This window comes from Dipodomys spectabilis, unplaced genomic scaffold (assembly GCF_019054845.1).
Source record: "Dipodomys spectabilis isolate Male_0828 unplaced genomic scaffold, ASM1905484v1 ptg000197l, whole genome shotgun sequence".
Lineage (NCBI taxonomy): Eukaryota > Metazoa > Chordata > Mammalia > Rodentia > Heteromyidae > Dipodomys > Dipodomys spectabilis.
Genome location: NW_024870874.1, coordinates 7,936,387 through 7,957,541, shown reverse-complemented (window position 1 = coordinate 7,957,541; position 21,155 = coordinate 7,936,387).

The window sequence follows — 21,155 nt, the reverse complement described above, 5'->3', positions numbered from 1 at the left end:
GAAAGAAATAAAGTAGTGGGCACCTTTTCCCAATTGGAAACACCTGTGGGTTTCAGTTTCTATTGAAAAAAAAAAACACTCTTAATTTAAAATGAATGGATGAATGAAAAAACAGCATAAATAAATTTCATTAACAGCTAAATGAAAACTGTGGAGGCAGACTTTGCTACTCCTCAAAAGCAACATTTTGTCACAGGTACTTCTGGAATATTTATGGGAAACAATATGCTGTTTTGAAATGTCCTCTTTGGTTCTCTATTTTTCTTTCTTATTGTTCCCCCATGGTTTTGTTCAGATTGCTGTCTCACAGACAAAAGAGAAGATAGAGCACTACTTTTAAAATGACAATAATCTACCTAATTGTAGTTATGCCCTTGATAATACGAAGTATGCTCTTTTTTTCTGTATTTTCTGAAGAAAATGAATTAAATGAAGGCAATGTTGATTGTAGTCACCAAAGAAGACAGAACTAAAGTGATACTTGGAGCCGTTTTGAACCTTTTTGGTAACACTTGTTATTGCAAATTGTCAAGTTAAGACAAAAGACAGGAGAAAGAGAGGGAGGAAGCCTCTCAACCTTCTAAGTAGTGTGGCAACAGAGCTGAGGATACATTTAGTCCCTGTACCTCCATAATCGACACTGCAAGCTTGTAATCATTTTTGTCATGGGATTGTGTCTCTTTTCTTAGCAGAGGCACTTAATAGTATTCTGTAGGAAGACAAATGACCTGAGAGACACATTCTATTAATTTCCGAGTCAACAAGTTTGAGTCTGTCCTGACTCTATCCCTATGCAATCTTAAGTGCCACATTCTCCAAGTACAGGAAAACTAATCTTTTCCAGGTGCTCACAGGAAGGCAAAAATCAAATTTACAATTTAACTTGAATTTGTTATTAACAACAGCCATCTATCAATGTATGTTACTCATTAAGAACAACGTAGAATTTGTCCACAATTTACCTTCATTTTGCTTTTGATTAATTGTATCATGTATTGTCAATCAGGACTCTATAAGGAAAAACAACTAGGATTATCAATGTTTATGGTAACTAAATGTTGATAGAGAACCATATATCTATATAGAATTCAGAAAAACAATAAGACAAAAAAATTGGAGAGGAGGAAGAGCAAGACGGTAGAGGATTAACATTGTGAAATGACAATAATGCCAAAGGCTATCTACAAATTCAATACAATTCCCATCAATATCCCAACCTCATTCTTCAATGAAACAGACAAAGCAATCCAAAAATTCATACTGAACAATCAAAGACCTCCAAATAGCAAAAACAATCTTTATCAGAAAGGACAGTGCTGGAGGAATATCAATTCCAAACTTCAAACTCTACTATCAAGTCACAGAAATCAAAACGGCTTGGTACAGGCACAAGAACAGACCTGAAGACCAATGGAATAGGACTGAAGACCCAGAAATGAACCTGCGAATCTATATCCACCTAATCTTCAATAAGGGAGACAAGAAAATGGAATGGAAGAAAGCCTATTCAGTAAATGGTGCTAGAAAAATTCATTAAACTCTTGTAGAAAGCTAACTCTAGATCCTTATATATCACCCTGCACCAGAATCAACTCCAAATGGATCGAAGACCTCTAAGTAAAAGCAGATACCCTGAAAACATTACAGGGAGGAATAGGAGAACCTCTAGGGTTCTTTGGCTCACAGAAATTTCCTTAGTAAAAACCCAGAAACACAACAAATCAAAGAAAGGTTAGACAAATGGGATTGGGTGGAACTGCAGAGCATCTGCATGGCAAAGGACATAGCTAGCAAGATCAAGAGAAAACCCATGGATTGGGAGAAGATCTTCAATAGTCATACAACACACAAGGGCCTCAAATCTAAAAGACATTTAGAACTAAAAAAATTAAATCCTCCAAAAACAAATCCTCAAAGAAACAACTGCCCCATTATTAAGTCTGTTAAAGATTTAAAGAGAGACTTCTCTGAAGAGGAAATAAGAATGGCCAAAAGACATGAAGAAATGCTCAACTTCTCTAGCCATAAAAGAAATGCAAATCCAAACAACATTGAGATACCACCTCACCCCAGTTAAATAGCTATAATCAAGAACTCTAATAACAACAGATGCTGGAGGGAATGTGGCCAAAAGGGAACCTTACTGCATTGTTGGTGGGAGTGTAAACTTGTTCAACCACTCTGGAAAGTAGTATGGAGGTTCCTCAAAAGACTCCACATAGTGCTCCCCTATGACCCAACAATCCCACTTCTGGGCATTTACCCAAATAACCACAAACAAGACCATACTAAAGCTACCAGCACAACTATGTTTATCACAGCATTATTTACCATAGCTAAGATATGGAACTAACCTAGATGCCCCTCAGTAGATGAGTGGATCAAGAAACTGTGAGATATATATATATATGTATATATATATATATATATATTTACATATATATATATATAGTGGAATTCTATGCTTCCATCAGAAAGAATGACACCACCCCATTTGTTAGGAAATGGAAAGATTTGGAAAAAAAACATGTTAAGTGAAATAAGCCAGACCCAAGAAATATAGGTCCCATGGTTTCCCTTATTTGCAATAATTAGTATATATATATTTACATATATATATAGTATAATCTTATCAGATGAGCAGAAAAATCTCAAAAGCTATGTACACAGGAGCATATAAGATGATACTTATCAAAATGAACCTCAAGATATGGACACAGAGGGTTTTCTTTTTGTTGTTGTTTTTAATGTATTATGTGATTTTCTTTTGTTTCTTTTGTATGTTCTTCCCCCTATGGTAGAACCTGTTATCACTGTATTTCTTCCCCCTATGGTATAACCTGTTATCACTGTATTTGATTTTGGTACGCTGCATGTTGTATCTACATTTAGATAATTTGGGGAGGGGAAGGGAATAACAAAATGCTGAAACAAGGAAACAGGATGACCCATTGCAGCAATGAGACTCACAAGACACTGTTGGAAATGAACCTTACAACCTTGGGGTGGGAGTGGGAGAGGGGAAGAGAGGGGAATAGGGAGAGGGAAGGGATAGGAGGGGGTAACAATCCTTGACAAAAATATACTCATTACCTTACTCATGTAACTGGAACCCCTCTGTGCAGAATGTTTACAATAAAATTAAATTTTAAAAATTTTGCTGTTCCTAATAGTATGATCTAATTTAAGAAGGTAAGAAATCTTCAATTTCAGTGAAATTTTAATTTCAACAAGCTAATTTATAAAGCAAATAAAAATGAGATTAGTGATGATAAAGAGTAAATGAAAAATCATGTATGTATGAGGAAAATAAATACTTTACAGACTCAAGCAACTGCCTAGCATAAACATGGCCCTGGCTTTAAGTCCCAGGAATAATTATAGGCAAAAGTAATATTTTGAGACTGACCTCATAATGCCAGCTTTCAGGTTTGTAATAATTCCAGATTTGGGCCAAAGTCAAAATACTCTGGGCTAAATCTTTGTCTTGGTTACTCTCATACAGTCTAATTCTTTTGAATAGGCTCAAACTACCACCTTCACTTATCCATTTATGCCCTCATATCATATTTTCATTTTCTACTTTATATATAAAGCTATAACTGATGTGTGGGTAATAGAAAAAAATAGACAAAACACCTATTGTGATACTTTGCCATTACTGTAATATACATATATATTGCACATATATACCTCAGATATATATTATATATCAGGTAAATCAACATTTTTAAAAAAAGAAATTGTTTAGGAGCTAGAGTATGATTCAGTGGAAGAGTGCCTTTCTAGAAAGCATGAAGCCCTCAGCTCAAACCCCAGAACAACCACGAAATTAAAGCGGAAGAGGAGGTTCTTTCAGAGGTTTCATTCCATAAATCAACCAGTCTAATCTCTTTGAGCCTGAGGTGAGGTAGTGCATCATGCAGCAGCAAGTGATAGAGAATATTGCTCATCTCATTGTAGCCAGAAAGTAAGCGAGTACCTGGTGTCTCACTATCTTCTTCAAGAGTACACGTTCTTCCCTCCACTCCCAATAACAAACAGGCTGGTGACCAAGGATTTCAACACAGGGCTATAGCACCTGTTCTCCAAGAATGCAGATTAAGAAAAGACAGAATCAAACCATCCCTACTCCAGGAAGGTTGGTAGGAACTCATACAAGAGGCTTGCCTCCATCTGACTCATGTTATTTCCAACTTTGCTGAAAAATTCATTACTATACATAGTGAATTGAGTGGTGCTGAAATTGAGGCCTACTTTCACAAGCCAACATCAAATCTGATTTTCTTCTTCCAAGAAGAAAAACATTTATATATTTCCCCTTGAGACAGACAGTAAGCAAGTCTTGCTCCTGGTCACAGGGTTGGGCTACTATCTTTTTAGACCAGGATGTTTTAATGACTTCTTGTTCTCTAATGAATTTTATTGGTGTGCTAACTTAAAAGGCTAACATCACTTTCCATCTGTTTAATCATTACTTAAGGTTGCACTAGGTACATAAACAACAGAGTCAGATTTGTTTCTGATGGTGTGAAAGACAAAGAAAAAAAATTTAACAATTAAACATCTGGATGGGGATAAGACCTGATCAAAGGAAGACTCCTAGGATGGTGACTCAGATTGTCTATCCATTATTTAGTGTTGACAATTGTTTTCTCTCAAAAATAGCTTTTCTTTAAGAGCAAACATAACAAGCAAAGCAACTCAGTACAAGTCTTTTCAGAGTAAAAATAGCATGGTTTCTTTGGACCTTGTCCAAATCTTTGCTCAACACTCATGCCAATAAACTGAGAGAAAACTGTCTCTTAGGAAAAATATGTAATGTGATCTGAAAGGTGCTGTAGAAAATTCCAGAAAGGCAGAGAAAATAAACAAACAAAGCCAAACATTATACCATTCAAACAGGATTTTTTTTTTATGGAGGGGTGATCTTTCTGAAGTTAGTATTCTTTTTCTTTGAGAAAAAATGAGAAATATTTGATGTCTTAGAGGTAAGGAGCTATTGAATGCCTGGATTATACTTAACATACTTCCTTTAATTCTCATTTCATAAGGGAAGTAATGGAAGCTCAAAGAATGGGTGTCTTGATTCAGAATAGCCATGAAGTATAGGAGGCACTCTTAAAGTCTGTATATGTTCCCATAGGCCACCATACTATAGACAGCTTTAGGATATCAGCTGTATCTGAATACTTGCATTGCAAGGAAGACATCCTTTCTGATTAAAAAGCTAATAACGCCAGGCACTGGTGATTCATGCATGTAATCCCAGCTATTCAGGAGGCTGAGATCTGAAGATCGAGGCTCAAAGATAGCCCAGGCAGGAAAGTCTGTGAGTCTCTTATCTCCAATAAAACACTCAGAAAATCGGAAGTGACGCTGTGGCTCAAGCGGTAGAGTGCTAGCCTTGAGCTAAAGAGCTCAGGGACAGCATCCAGGACCAGAGTTCAAGTCTCATGACCAACCAAAAAAAAAAAAATCTAATAGCATCACCTTGGTTAAGAGTCTGTGATGGAAGTGTGATGTGACTATGAAGGAACATATATTAAAGAATTGCCTCCAAAAATTACTTAGAACACACAAAAAATTGGAAATAAAACCAGAGTAATGTCATGCTAGAATATAGAAACAATTAGACATTTATACAACTAGTATTTAGCATTTTAGTATTTTTGCATGCTAAAATGTTGAACAAACTATGAGGTTCATGTCATCCTGTTCTTTTCTGTGACCCTTCTGTAATTTATTCTGGAATCCTTCCAAGAGTGGCTGAGAAGCTCTGGTGTGTGTGCTGGTTCCGAGGGTAATGGCAAAACTATAGTTCACAAGCACCTTATGATGGCTGTCCTCACTCCTATTCCAAGTGGTTCTTGATTTTTCTAACTTGAGTTCTCACTTCTCCAAGGCATCTGTAGGGTTTCATATAAACCATTTAACCCTTATTTTCCCTCCTCTTTTGTTGTATGTTTTTTTTCCTTGTAAATGAAAACATAAATTAACAGCATTTTTATCAACATGATCATCATTTGCAAAACTCTTGTGTACTCACTGAAGTTATATCCTACTTGGGTCAGTCATTTCATAAAGTAAAGATCACATATAGATAAATTTATCTATAGTCCATGAAGAATTCATATTTTTGTACAATCAACCTTTTAGACTATACATATATATAAAGATAATATCTACAGTGTCAATAAAGAATTGTGTCAAATTATTAATTGCACAAAAAAGCACAGAGTAATGTATTTTAATTTCAGGGGAGATGCATATTATGTGTCTAACTCACATACAAGCCTTATGTTACTCCTTTGTATGGCTCTCACAACCTCTCTGGCGAGCTACAGTTGTAGACCATTAATTCCCTTTATAAAAATATTCATATTTACACTAATTCTAAAAACTTACCTAAAGCTCTTTGTTTTTGTTTTTGTTTTTCTTGTCCTGGGAACTCTGGGCACAGCTGTTCCTGAGCTTTTTGTGCTCAAAGCTAGAGCTCTATCACTTGAGCCATAGCTCCAGTTCTGTTTTTATTCTGAGTAGTTTATTGGAGATAAGAGTCTCATGGACTTTATTGCCCAGACTGGCTTTGAACTACGATCCTAAGATCTCAGCTTCGGGAGTAGCTAGGATTACAGGCATGAGCCATCACCACCCAGCTTCAGAGATAGTTATATGGGAAAGTTAGAATTCAAACCTTGAAAACTTCAAGACTATTTGTTATTGAACTGCCTGTAATTTCTTTGAATTTGTTTCTCTGCTGCTGATATATATGAACTAACTTTTCAGATTTACAAACTTGTAAATTTTTCAAAATAATTGAATTTCCTGAATAACATTCTCTTCCAAAAGTTATGTATTTTTCCAATAGAATGAGAAAAAATGCTATTATATTTAAGTTAATTAAATGTGATCTGACTTGCTCATGAACTAAAATCCTAAATTTGCTATTTGCTTGCTTTAAAGACATGCAAGGTTTATTGGGAAAGGATTTTATTAATTCTCTACTTCAAAAGAGAAAAGGGATAGAGAAGATTACTGATGGCTAGTATCTTGATTTTTATCATATAAGTTTTATTTTCATAGATAAACCCTCATTACAAGGCAAACTCCGTGTTGAAAATCCTGTTCAGTGACATTTACTTACTTGGTCATTTGTTTGCTTTCATTGCTGTTTATCTTAGAAATGCCAGCTGTTTGCCTGCTCTGAAGGTGTACATTGTGTTTAAAGAGCTGCTTTGTGACATTCCTTTGTCAATCTGAGAACCCAGGTCTTCCTTCTACTTATGAAAAAAATCCAGATATTATTTTGTAAATATTTTTAAACTGTATGTTGGACCTTCTTAATTTGTGCTTTGCTTTTATTCATGTCCCAATCTTATCTAGGTCCTCCATTTTTGATGCTGTATCTAGGTTATTCTTTCTGGTTTCTCTTTCAAATAATTGCTTTTATTTCTGCATTGTATCAAGTTTATATTTTTAGTTATTAAAATCCTTTTAACTTTCAGTAATTGTTTTTCCCATCTCTATGATTTCCTGCTGGCCCATTTTCATATCCTCTTGTTTTTGTCTGATAACTTTATAGTCTCTAATCTATTGATTGATATTTCTCTGAGATTAAATTAGAACATTATCTAATTCCTATTTAGTCTTATCTGAATTTGACTCTACTATGGGTCTTTCAACTATCACATGGCAGGGATTTCCATGCATGCTTTATATTGGTCTATTCATTGTTTGTCTTCCGGGGAAACCTGGAAGATTTTTGCCTAATCTTCTTCCCCCTCCAGTGGTTTCATGGTTACTTCACTTAGCTCTCTGTTGTTTGACCTTTCTAATCTATGGCCTAGCATGGATTCTTAACTTTTTTGTTGTGCTTTTGTTAAATAACTCCATTGTAAACAATGATGATGTACCTCTCTTCTTTTCTTCAAGAATAAGAATGTATTTATATTGTATTAACATAACACTTATATTTATGAGCATTATATTTACAATTTTAGGATGTTCCCTGACTCAGCAGCTTTCTGATGCCTTAAACAACTGCATGGGAAAGTTAATTTGCATAATGAGATCAAACCCACACATTATCAAATGCCTATTTGTAATTAAGTAGTATATATGAGTTCAATCATAGTTCCTTAGAGGTATTTAGGCCTCTGATTAAGAACTCAGAGCAAGAGTTCTAGAATTTTCATCCTATAAAGATAGAAAACTTGTAAATGTTCAACCTCTTTACAGTGTGGCTCCAGCTTGGTTTCTGCTTAGGTCATGGGACAGTGGCATACTGTAACCCCTCTGTACAGTATTTTTACAATAAAAACATACAAAAAAGCTAATCTCTACTAATACTTATTTATAATGACTTTAATACCTAGAAAGTTATTTGATATTCAGAATACATGAAGTCATACTTAATTAATTAAAAAAAAGAATTCAACAGTAACTCATCATGGTTTTAATTTGCATTTCCCAATGACTAATGATGCTCAGTATCTTTTCACATTTTTATTTGCATTCTGCACACACTTTTTTCAGTAAATAAGTTCTCTGCTCAGTTTTTTTGCCCCAAATTAAAAATTCAGAATATTTGCAATCTTATGAAGATTTTAGTTATTCCTTACATTCTCGATGTTAGTAGTATTGACAACTATATGAGTTGCAAATATTTCCCTAATTCTCTTTTATATTTCCATTACATTTATAACATCAAGGAACAGAAGCATCAAATTTTAATAAAGTTTAATTTTAAATTGTTTTATTGATCATATGTTTAATGTTATATATAAGAAATTTTTGCTAAAACATTTTTTTGCCTAGTCTAAATTTACAGAATTTTCTCTTTTTTAAGTTTCATAACTTTTGGTTCATTTTATTTCACTTTTATATATAGAATGCAGTTATATATTTTCAGTATTAATAGAAAAACATTTCGCCAAGCTTGTGGAGCATGTATTTGAACTGGGCGTCTGAGGCAGGAGGAGCATTCTAAGCCAAAGACTACATAATGAGAATCTGCTTTAAAAACAAAAAGGAAAACTAGCAGCAAACAAAAGAAAATGATCTCTCCTTTTTATTTGGAGCTGGTGTGGAGATACTGATTATGAGCTTTTTTCTCTAGAGATTAATCCTAATTGGAATTGCATTATATAGTATTTTCATTCAATTGTTCATTTGCTTGATATGCAAGCTAATTATAAATAAGCTAATTGGTGAGCTCCCAATTAAGAGAAGGAAATGAATGGCCATGCATGAAGTGCCAGCTAGTGCAAAGCAGTATAAAAATCATTCATTCTGATTCTCAGCAGACGGCCTGACTTTCTAGACAATTACATGAAGGAAGTTATTTGCATAATGAGCTCCAACCATATATTATCAAATGCATAATTGTAATTAAGTACAGTAGTACACATCAATGAGGTTTTAGTGAATCAGTGCAAAGGTGATAAGTGAATTGAAAACATATTATGCATTTATGAAAACATTTCAAAATATCATTATGAAATATATTCAATTAACTTGCATGCTTATGGTGGAAACTTGTAGGTATAATGTTTTCTAATATCATTTCAAACTCTCATGCTTATTTTCCACTACACTTCAAATATGGAAAAGTGCAGCTCTTCACTCACATTTTTTCATAAGAGGAAAATAGAAAGTAAGTAGCTTTGTGACCTAGAAAAAGAAGTTCTTATTTTATAACTAACAAATAGAGAGAAAAAATAAAAACAAAGAATTTCAGAATGAGGCCATAAATCTGGAAACTATATTCCTGCCCACTTTGGAAAAATAATTGTAGGTCATTGTAGCACCACTTTATCTATTGTATAAAAATCCTATAAATCATGCATGCAAATTGTAAAGAAGAAGCCTTTATATTCTCACCTTTTTAAAAAAAAATTACTGTTACCAATTTAAGCTATTGTTATAAAACAGTTTAAATGAGTGTCTTCCTTAAGATGTGAACTACATTTCATTTGGAAAATACTTCACATAGAATTGAGACCCTGACACTGCTAAACATTTTTTGTAGTGAAACCAGTGAAAAAAGGAAAGAGAATGAGAGAAAGAGAGGTAAGCCAGAGGTAAGTCCCCTGACGTGGAATTTTCCCTTCATGCCTAGCATCCCCAAACATTCAGTATAATGCACACAAAAAGCCCACAACTTGTATTACTGTCTATCTGGTGGAGCTGGTGAAGAAGCTGCGGACTTCATCTTGCACTAATACAGAACTAACACAGGCATGCTGTGCAAATAGCTTATCCCTGCCAGCTTATACCTGGCAGGGAAAGAGCTTGATAAAGTCAGTGGGAGAATTAGCAGATACTATGGAATTTGTCTCAGGACAACGAATTGGAGTTTGGACACAAGTTTAATCAGGTATCTAGGAATGAAGGGGGTCCTTCAAGGGGTGTCTGGGCCATATATAGATGCTATTAGTATGAAACAAAACAGGGTAGATTTATATCTACTAACATAAAAACATGTCCCCCAAATGTTATTAATAGGAAAAGAAAGTTGTAAAACAACACTTCATTTTCCAAAAGAGTCTGCTGAAAATTGAATTCCAGGAAAAGACTCTGTTATACAAACCAGATCTACGTTAAGGATGCGTTCAGACACAGTTAGAAGGTCCTGGCATAGGAATGCATGAGGACAGGAGTACTTGAGATGACAGGAGAAGTCAGAGCTGTGGCGGATGAGGTAGAACAGACCCTGCTAAGAGAAGGAGCAGGGGAGGTTTCATAACTAGAATGGCGGCCCTGTGAAGAATGAGAATCAGGGAACTCTTGTTAAAAATGATTTAGGATTCCAGGATGGTGACTTCACAGTACTAAGCCATGCCCTTCCACAGACAGGATCCATTGCAAATACAAGTAAGGCAAAATCTGCTATTTCTGTGTGTTCTTGTGTAATTCTTCCTTTTACTTTTAATGCTCAGTTTTGTGACAAAAAAGTCTCTTTTTCTTCCAAAACACCTAGCAAAACAATAAAGGTTTACATTTACTAGTACCTCCGTCCTACCCAAAATATTGAATGATATCTAAATCATATGAATGATATCTAAAATTTCTCTTCCACTGGTCACAGGTTCCATCGTAGCATATTATTTCACATTTTCTCAGAAAATCCTGATTGTAGGTAAGAAAACACTGGCAAAAAGACAAACCTACTATAGCATAGAAGGGTTCTTAAATTTATGTTATATTTTGGTGAGTTAATAAAAACTTGACCCTGTGCCAATATTGAATGGTCCTTGGGAACATCAGGAGATCCCTATTCCTATTTCTTTTCTAAAAATATTCGAAGTAATTGTTAAGTATAAAACCATCCCTGGGTTCAATAGTCAAAAAACATGAAAAGAAGAGCCAAGAAGACAATAAGAGCATACTTCTTGCATATTTCAGTTGATTTAGTAAAACTATATGCTGTTGTAACAGGAAAAAAAATATAAATACTGCTTTAAAAGTTATAATACATAATTAATGTAGATATGTGTAACTTCCACATTAATCCTCCCAGAACTGCATTATTTATTTACTATTTATTCTACATGTCCAAATATGCAACTATGCAATTTCTCTTGTGATAGATGTGACTAAAAAGCTAAGGCATGAGTATCTAGTTTCACATACAGACTATTAATTTGATAACCATCACAGTCACAGTTATAACCCTGTCTAGAGCTTTGGATAAATAATTTTTTAGGAAAAAAACAGTCATGATAGACTCAATATAAAGCTGAAATTCAAGTATTCAAATTATAAAATGTAAATATAGAAAGTTACCAGGGAGATTTACCCACAATGAAATGACATTCGTTTTAACCCAGGTATTGTGGTTGGAATAGGAAACATTCCCCACAGGATCATGTGTTCAGTACTCACCACACACCCCTAGGGCTGTTTAGGGGGTAAGGCCTGGCTGGAGGAAGTAGGCCACTGATGATCTCCTTTGAAGATTATACCTGTCCCTACGGCTTCCTTTTCCTCTGCTCACTGGCTATTATGAAGCAAGAACCCCCTCTAACATACACTCCCAAGAACTCCTCTACCATACACTCCCAAGAACCCCTCTACCACACACTCCCAAGAACTCCTCTACCATACACTCCCAAGAACCCCTCTAACATACACTCCCAAGAACTCTACCATACACTCCCAAGAACCCCTCTACCATATACTCCCAAGAACCCCTCTACCAAACACTCCCAAGAACCCCTCTACTCGGGCTGGGAAGGTGGTTCAGTGGTAGAGCACTTGCCTTGCATGCATGAGGCCCTGTGTTCAATTCCTCAGCACCATATAAGCAAAAAGAAAAAAGCCGGAAGTGGCACTGTGGCTCAAGTGGTAGAGCACTAGCCTTGAGCTGAAGAGCTGAGGGACAATGCTCAGGCCCAGAGTTCAGGCCCTACAACCGGACCCCCCCCCCAAAAAAAAAGAACGCCTCTACTCTACACTCCCAAGAACCCCCTCTACGATACACTCCCATGGCTATCCTTTATGCTATTGTCAATATGAACTTCCAGAATCTTCCTTTTAACTATTTGTGATGGAAAATAAAAACTACCTGAAAGGAAGGACCGTCATCAGAGACTGATGAATCAGATAGAAGTGGTGGTCTTTGATTCAAATCTGGAAATGGGCACCATGATAAAGGAGAAGTATATAAAAAAGATTTATTATTTATTGTCTGAGAGGTAGCATGCAGGTTCCAGTCTGAGATTTTTGTCAGGGAAAGGATGGATTCATATAGTTTACATTGAAATTGATTAGCCAATTATTTCCATAGCATCCACAAAGAACTGACCGGACTTCTATTAGGATATCTTTGATATCTAGCTGGATATCTGAGCTGCGTGAACAAGTGATAACCATGGCTTGGTTGCTAGAGTATATTGGCACAATGCTTGTAACAAGCTATATGTCCATACATATCAAAGTATCATGTCTTTCTCAAGTAAAAACCGCATGGTCCTTATCTTCTAACACAGCAGTATCTTTGGCTCCAGTCCTGGTTCTTGGTCCACTGCAACATGGAATGTTACAATCTTTTGGCCATCTTTCATGCCAATGACAATATGAACTTTTACAGTCTTTTCAACTATCCTCCTTCCGTTGTAGCTTTTGCAACTATCTGTAGGACTGATCTGTTCCCATGGCCTTGACAGTCTGTGCACACAGACTGAATCTGGTGAGCCTCTCCAGGTCATAGCCGATGAATTATTTGTACTCTGGTACCTAGGCAGTTGGGAGAGCAAGTAGACTGCATTTTCTTACCATGTTGGCCTTTAAATTTGCTACAAGGTTTTGTGTTGCATTATTATTCAAATTTTCTAAGGTTACTGAGAGATGATAAAGCATATTTTTACCTCTCTTTTCCCTGCTTCTCCAAAATAACATAATAAAGATGTCCATGGGGAGTCCGAAGTGCCACCTGTTCCACCCTCCTTAATGGCCTGCTTGCCTCTTTTGTCACATAGTTCTCTTTCATTGACATCAGAGAGAATCCCCTAAGCTTTAGAAATCTATTTAAATTTTGTTTTTTCATAATGTCAGGCTAGTTTCCTATAAGTCATTTTCCTATTGATGGCATTGGTTTTGAACTCCTAAACACTATGTTAAGTTGTTTCTTTTACTAGTTTCTGTAGCTGTGAGCAATACAGGTCAGTGTGACCTCTCACTGAGAATTCTGGAAAGTTCCATTATCCATTTTTAAAATTTACTTTATTCCAAATTACTTCCTTTTCTTCCAGTACTCCCTCAGCTCCATTTAAAACAACTTGTGATTGACATTTAATAGCATGTAGGCTTTACGTAGTACATTACATTAACATAGAAGAGTGAGAGAGAAGGTATACACACACACACACACACACACATATACACATACATATACATGATTTTCAGCAATATGGCTTGATAACAACTAACTTCTAGGAAGTATATTCTATATGAATTGGTCTCTTTTTCACAAAAATCTGTGCCTGACTTGAGCCTCTGAGAACCTTGTAATTTTCCAATACATGCTTTTCTTAGACTGGATTGATGACAATAGTTTCATTAGATAGATTGGATATCAATTGTTATGAACATAGATACTTTTTTAGTACATCAGAATGATTTTTAGCAATCTCACTCCAGTCAGAATGGTCATTATTAAGAACAAAAACAACAACAAATAATGGTGAGGATTCAGAGGAAATAGCATACTCATACATTGTTGTTGAGAATGTCAACTAGTACAACCACAATGGAAATCAGTATGAAGGTTCCTCAAAAAACTAAAAATATAATTACTATAAGTTCTAGTGATACCACCTTTAGGCACATATAGAAAACACCCTAACTCAACATATAATAGAGGTACTTGCACACCCATGTTCATTACAGCATTAATAATAGTGGTCAAACTATAATTTGACAGCATTTGTCCTACAATTGATAAATATGTGATAACTGTACACAATGGAGCATTATTCAGCCATAAGGAAGAATGAAGTTATGCATATTGTTTGCAGGGAAATATATGGAACTGGAGATCACCATGTTAAGTAAGCCAGGTTCAGAAATATAAAGCTCAAATACTTCCTTTCATATGTGGATGCCAAAAGACTTAAAAGATAAACATACACATAAGCACATACCAGATCATATATATATAATATTTATAATTATGGAAATGTGTGAGGGAATTCAAGGTAGAAAAGAATAAAATACGTTATGTAGAGTAAGAAGTACTAAAATGCAATGCTTCCTGAATGTAGATAGCATAGTGGAATTCACTAAAAGCTGCTGAATAATAGGGAGTAAGAGAGTAGAAAAAATGAAAGTAAGTGAGGGGGTCAATCTGATTAAAGTACTGTAGAAGCATGTGTGAAATACAACTGTGAAACTCCTTTGAGCAATTAATATACATATTAAAAATTAGTGACAAGAATTTCAAACAGGACCAGTCCAGTATGTGGGTACTAGGGTACTAGTGAGAGAGAAGTTGAACAGAGAGAGTGAAGGAGGGTAAAGAGGGTCAGATTGCTTCATGTATAAGTTAGAAAATGGAACAACAATGCTTGCAGAGATTGGTTTGTGAAGAAGAAGGGGAGATGATGGACAATGAGGAAGAGGTGATTGCATTCAATTCCCTTATACAACTGGCTAATGCTAATAAAAATGTAGAAAAATAATGAAAAATTAAATATTTGTTCACATGAAATAAACAAGTACTTTACTGCCCCTGATTTATTCTAGCAACCAATCAGAAATTTAACATTTGTTTAATGTGCAGACAATAGGAATAAAGCATTAAGCTGATGGCCAGTTGCCACAGAAACTCAATCTTGCTCTCTCTGTGGGATGGAAGGAACGCTGCCATTCCAATCAGGTAGAGATTGTTACCTGTTTATGAATCCATCCTCTAGCACCTAAAGTCATTGGAACCAGATGGTTTTGAGGATGCAGAGTTTGTCAATATTAGAAAGGGAAAACAAACACATTGCAGACACTTTCTTCCAGATCTAGGACAGCATTCCTAAATTAAACACATTCATCATATTCCTATTTCTGTTAAGAAACATATAAATAATTCACAGTGAATGGAATAAACACTATAAATAGCCTCATATTCATCCAGACTTGATTTTGCTACCAAGAGAGTTCGGATCAGGTATTGCCACAAATGAGTTATATAAAAAAGTTTTTGTTTTAAATTGTAGATAAATATTGTGGATGTACAAACAAGGCCACACTAAAGCTACCAGCACAACTATGTTGATCACAGCATTACTTACCATAGCTAAGATGTGGAACCAGCCCAGATACCCCTCAGTAGATGAATGGATCAAGAAAATGTGGTATGTGTGTATGTGTGTGTGTGTGTGTGTGTGTGTGTTGTGTGTGCATGTGTGTGTGAATTCTATGCTTCCATAAAAAAGAATGACACTGTCCCATTTGTAAGGAAATGGAAGGACTTGGAAAAAAATCATATTAACTGAAGTAACACAAACCCAAAGAAACATAGCTCCATTGCTCTCCCTTATTTGTAATAATTAGTATACATCTAAGACAATCTTAGCAGATTAGCAGAACAGCTCATTAGCTATGTACACATGACCATATAAGATGAAAATAAGCGAAATGAACTCCAAGACATGAACACAAGAGGTTTTTCTTTGTTGTTGTTGTTCTCAATGTACCTCATTTCTTTTTTTCTTTTGAGGTTTTTTCCCCCTATGGTTTATCCCCTGTTGTTACTGTATCTGATTTTGGTACCCAGGGTATTGTATGTACGTTTATCTGAACTAAGGAAGGGAAGGTAATCAACAAAATGGTGAGACAAAGGTCAATGGGGGAACCAATGCAATAGTGATACAAGACAATATGTTGGAAATGATCTATGCAATTTGGGGGGGTGAGGGAGGAGGGAAAGAGGAAAAAAATGAGGGAAGAGGTAAGAAGTTAGACAAGAAAAATGTAATCACTAATTATGTAACTGTAACCCCTCTGTACATCATCTTGGCAGTAACATAAAAAATTGTGAATATTACATTAAGAGAAATTGGGCCAATAAGAATTTATACTTTCTTCAGCTGAGACAAAAAGTAGCTACTACCATAGAATATTAATCCTCTTATTATCCAAACATATTGGGAGGTCTGAAAGTCAACCAAGCTTAAGGTATTGTTTTGTCTCTCATTATAGCATTATTGTCCAGCCAGGAATCAGACGCTAGTTCTATTTTTATTATTTCTGAGAAATAAAATATATATGAAGTTAAATATTGCCATCAAACTGCATTTTTCCCCAGGAGACGGATCCAGCTTGCCACACTGCTGGAGAGGACATGAGCATCTACAAAGCTCTTATCCCAGTTGAGCTGTGTATGCATTTTAGCTGTGGTGCATTTTCACTTGCATCCTCACAACTACTTTTCTGGATACAACAAAGCACCAGACATGTATGGCTTTAACATGAATGTTCTCATGTTTCCATTTATGGTTTATAAGGGAGTGTTCATAGCCAAACAGACCATCCTTGGGCCAATCCCTCTGCAGTTCAAGAATCTCCCTGAATTTTGTTATGTATATATTAACCTCTAAGAAGAACATGATGCTGAGTGGCTAATTCTCACCTGGGGATTTCTTAAATAATAAAAACGTATGGGAATTCTGAAATAATAGATATCCTTTCCCACCCTGAGGGAGGGAACAACACAATAAGAAATTTCAAAGAAATCATACCTCCCACATCCCATCTCTTCTGTCCCCTCAGCCAACAACACCCCCCCCCCTTTTTCCCAAAAAGGGTCGGTCTTCTTTCCTCCTTAATGCAAGAGGCCTCTAAAGGACAGGACCAGAAAGAATCATCATACAATATTGGGGAGGGGAGGTGTGCTGGACCCTTAGCAGGTTCCTCAAAACTTGGAAAAGAAACAAATCCACTTCTTCTGGGGGAAGGCAGAAGTTCTTGGTTACAAGATTTGGTGAGACTGTTATTTTCATGAGGCCATTACTTTCCCTGGGTGAAACTTTTTTCCTTAGGTTCAGCACAACTCAGTCACACCTGTTATAGATACAATTCTGTGACATGACAATACCTTTTGGATCACCAAGTAATTTTTGAGCAATCTCCCTGTGGTATTTTCTTAGATTGTAGATAAGCAGACTACCTTGTGTTCTAAGGCCTCTTAAATTCTAAAAATTCTAGGAACATGTGTCACTGTGAGGTAAGAACTTATCTCTGGCCTCATAACAGAGAGGGTCTGGAGAGCTCATGAAAAATCATATTGAACTGCATATGATAACACCTTTCTTGGAGACAGGTGTTATGAAAATTTTTAATATCAGATACATTTAGAAAGATTTACCTCATATTTAAGTTTTTCTTGGGGTAATGTTTATTTACTTCATATCTTTAGATTCATTATTTTTAGATGTTATTTTAAAATGACACTAAAAATTAAGAATTATTATATTCTCAAGGCAAGTTCTATCTGGAAGAGACAAAGGATCCCTACATAAATTATTATAATATTAGTACTTAATAATTCCAATCATAGGGCTATAAAAAAGAAGATGTTTCCAAAGTCTAGAATAGAGGGAGAGGCAGAACACAGAAGTAGGAGGTACAGTATATCCTGAATTGTGATTGAAATAGGGAGTGTTGGAAAGCTACGAATGAGCTTAAGGTTGTAGATCAATAAGTTAACCAGTAAAATAGCTATCTAATACCAACTAGAAGTAAAGTCCAGTTCAAAGTCCAGTAGTGCTATAAGGAGCTACCAATTTCCTTGGCACTAATTTTCAGACTTCAAAATTTGTTGACATATGCTTAAAGGTACTTTGGCTTAGGCAAAGTATTTTTAGTGACCTTTGTAAACAAACAATAAGTTCGTGGTAATAAATACTGGGACTTAGGAAGTGTGTGTGTGATTTATAATTTTAATTGATAATACACAGTCATTGTGGCTATGAGCATGGATTCCAGAACAAGCTTCTGTGGTTCACATCTTGGTCTGAAGACTTATTCACTACGTGAGCAAGAATGGCTATTTGATTTTTTGTGTTATCTGCTAACCTATAAACTAATGATAACAAAATTATCTCAGAGTTTGTTAGGGGAATCAAGTCTTACAAAATACTTACAATTTCCTGGTACATAATAAGCAGAAGAGAGAGCAAGGCAAAAAGAGGAGGAAATGGAAGAGGATGTGGAGGAGGAGGAAAAGGAGGAAGAAGGGCAAAAGGAAAAGGAAGAGGAAGAGGAGGAGAGACAGAAAAATGTCCTAGTAAATTAAGAGAAATATTGATATTCCCTTAAGCGATTTGTCAGAGTGTCTAAAGCATCACTTCATTCTGTATCCAAGTAGCTCTGGAGTTATGACTTTGCTATACTGAAAGCATCCAGGTTTCCCAAACCAAATAAATCTAAACTACCACAGGCAGCTACTGCTCACTATGCTCTACTCGCTTGATCTAATCCCTTGACTTGATCCAAACCATGGAAGCAACCGCCATTTCCTATGTTTGCACTGGAGCCAGTATTCAGTGAGCCTGTCCCTACTCTTTCTAGTCTTGAAAATTTTAAATACTTGTGAGAAAGAAAAAAAATAAACTGGGACAAATTATACAGGCCCCTTAATTATACAGGCATCTAGGCATTCACACACAGTGAGACCAAAGGAGTATGTTCTTAGGAGAGGAACACAGAAGCACAATACCTAGGTGCATATGATCATATAAAACAATGTCATATGAAGCAATGTTTATGGAAATGAACTCCAGGAGGTGGAAACAAGAGGCTTTTAAAAAATTCTTTTGTTGCTGTTTTTGTTTTCTTCTCCTTTCATCTTGTTTGTTTATCTGTCTTTGGGGTGGCAAGGGCACAAAATTAATGACAAAAGGTGAACAATGCCTCAGTGGTGGTCACTGGACACTATGTTGAGAATGAACTACACAACTTACAGGTGGGGAGAGAAAAGCTGGGAGAGAGCAAGGGAAGGGGTGCCACTTTCAGAAAGAAATGTACTGTATCTGATTTATGTAACTGTAACCCCTCTGTACATCATCTTTGTAATAATGAAAATGCATGAAGAGGAAAAACAAGTGAATAAAATTTAAAAGAGAGCTATGCAGGCCTTTTGAGGGGTATTCTGTTTGTTAGTGGTGCCATGGCTGCTGTTATGACTGTTGTTGTTTTAGCTAGGAGAAACCCTGGAGCAGAATAAGCTCATCTTTTACAGGGAAGCACTTGAGTAAGAAGCTATGGTGCTTCTCACCTATGCAGTGGTGATGAGATTAGAAATGTATTTTTTCTGGATGTTTTTGTTCATAGCAATTTCAGTGCTTCATCGATCTAAACAGAAAGTTCAGTTTTGTTTACTTGGGGCAAGCCACTGTTCTATTATCTTTGATGTTTTCAATCCATTCACAAGGAAAAGGAAGTGGAAATCGCATTTTAAATAAAAACATGACTGTGTTGTTCTTGGCTTCAATAGCCTTTAACTGCTTTACTTCTGGAGTCAGCATGATTGTTGGGGCCAGAAGCCACGCTTTGATTCCAACCAAGAGCTGCTAATTATTAATCTGGCCTTGTACAGGCTACTATACTTCTTAATTAATAGGTGAAATGATACCTACCTTTTAGGGCTCTATGAAGATTAATCAGTTAATTAGAGAGAATAATGAATGCGAGATCCATGAAACGTAATAGGTATCCACTAAATGTAAGTTTCCAGCCATGCTTGTTCTTTCCTGAGAGATGAGTTTTTAATGAGGACACCAGTTAATTTAACATCAATACAATCACTTCTTTTAATCATTTCCTTCTAAATCAAAAGCTGACAGTGAACTCATTTTCCTTCCCTGGACCTGCTTCCTGACTTGTAAAGTACCATACTTGGATTATATTTAACCTCAAATGTCCTTGAAAATCTAGGATTCCCTTTGGTTACCTCCTAACTTTCTATTGACCTGGGAAAATCCAGTGCATTCAAATCATTAAATGCTTCCCTTTGTTGAAAGAGAGATTATGTTGAAATACTGGTAGGTAACTCAAGAGAAACCATCCTCTATGAAAACATATTTTCCTGAATTTGTCAGCTGCAAAACACAATACAGCTATACAAGTTATTATTATTATTTTGACAGCTGACCTGCAACAGTACAATTCTGTATCTACAGATTCAATCAACCAAAGACTGAAAAAATATCTATTCAGTAAAATAATTGTGTCTGTACTAATCACATATTTTTTTATTGTGAAAATACCGTACAGAGGGGTTACAATTACATGGGCAAGAAAATGAGTACTTTTCTTATCAAGCATTGTTGCCTCCTCCTTTGTTTCCCCTTCCCATCCCTTCCCATCTCCCACCCATCCCTCCCCTCCTACCAGGTGGACTCATTTCAACAATGAGATGTACAAGTCATTATGTCAAAAAACGAATGTTACAACTAATCATATATTTTTTATCATTATTTACTTACTAAAAATACTGCATAAAATCTATTTTATGGTGTTTCTATTGCATTAAGGACAAGTTACATAAAACTTTTTGCATTAAGGACAAATTACATAGCACTTACCCAAATGCTTAAATGAGTGTTTGAGATTTCAATTTCTTTTTCAATTTTTTTTTTGTCAGTTGTGGGGCTTGA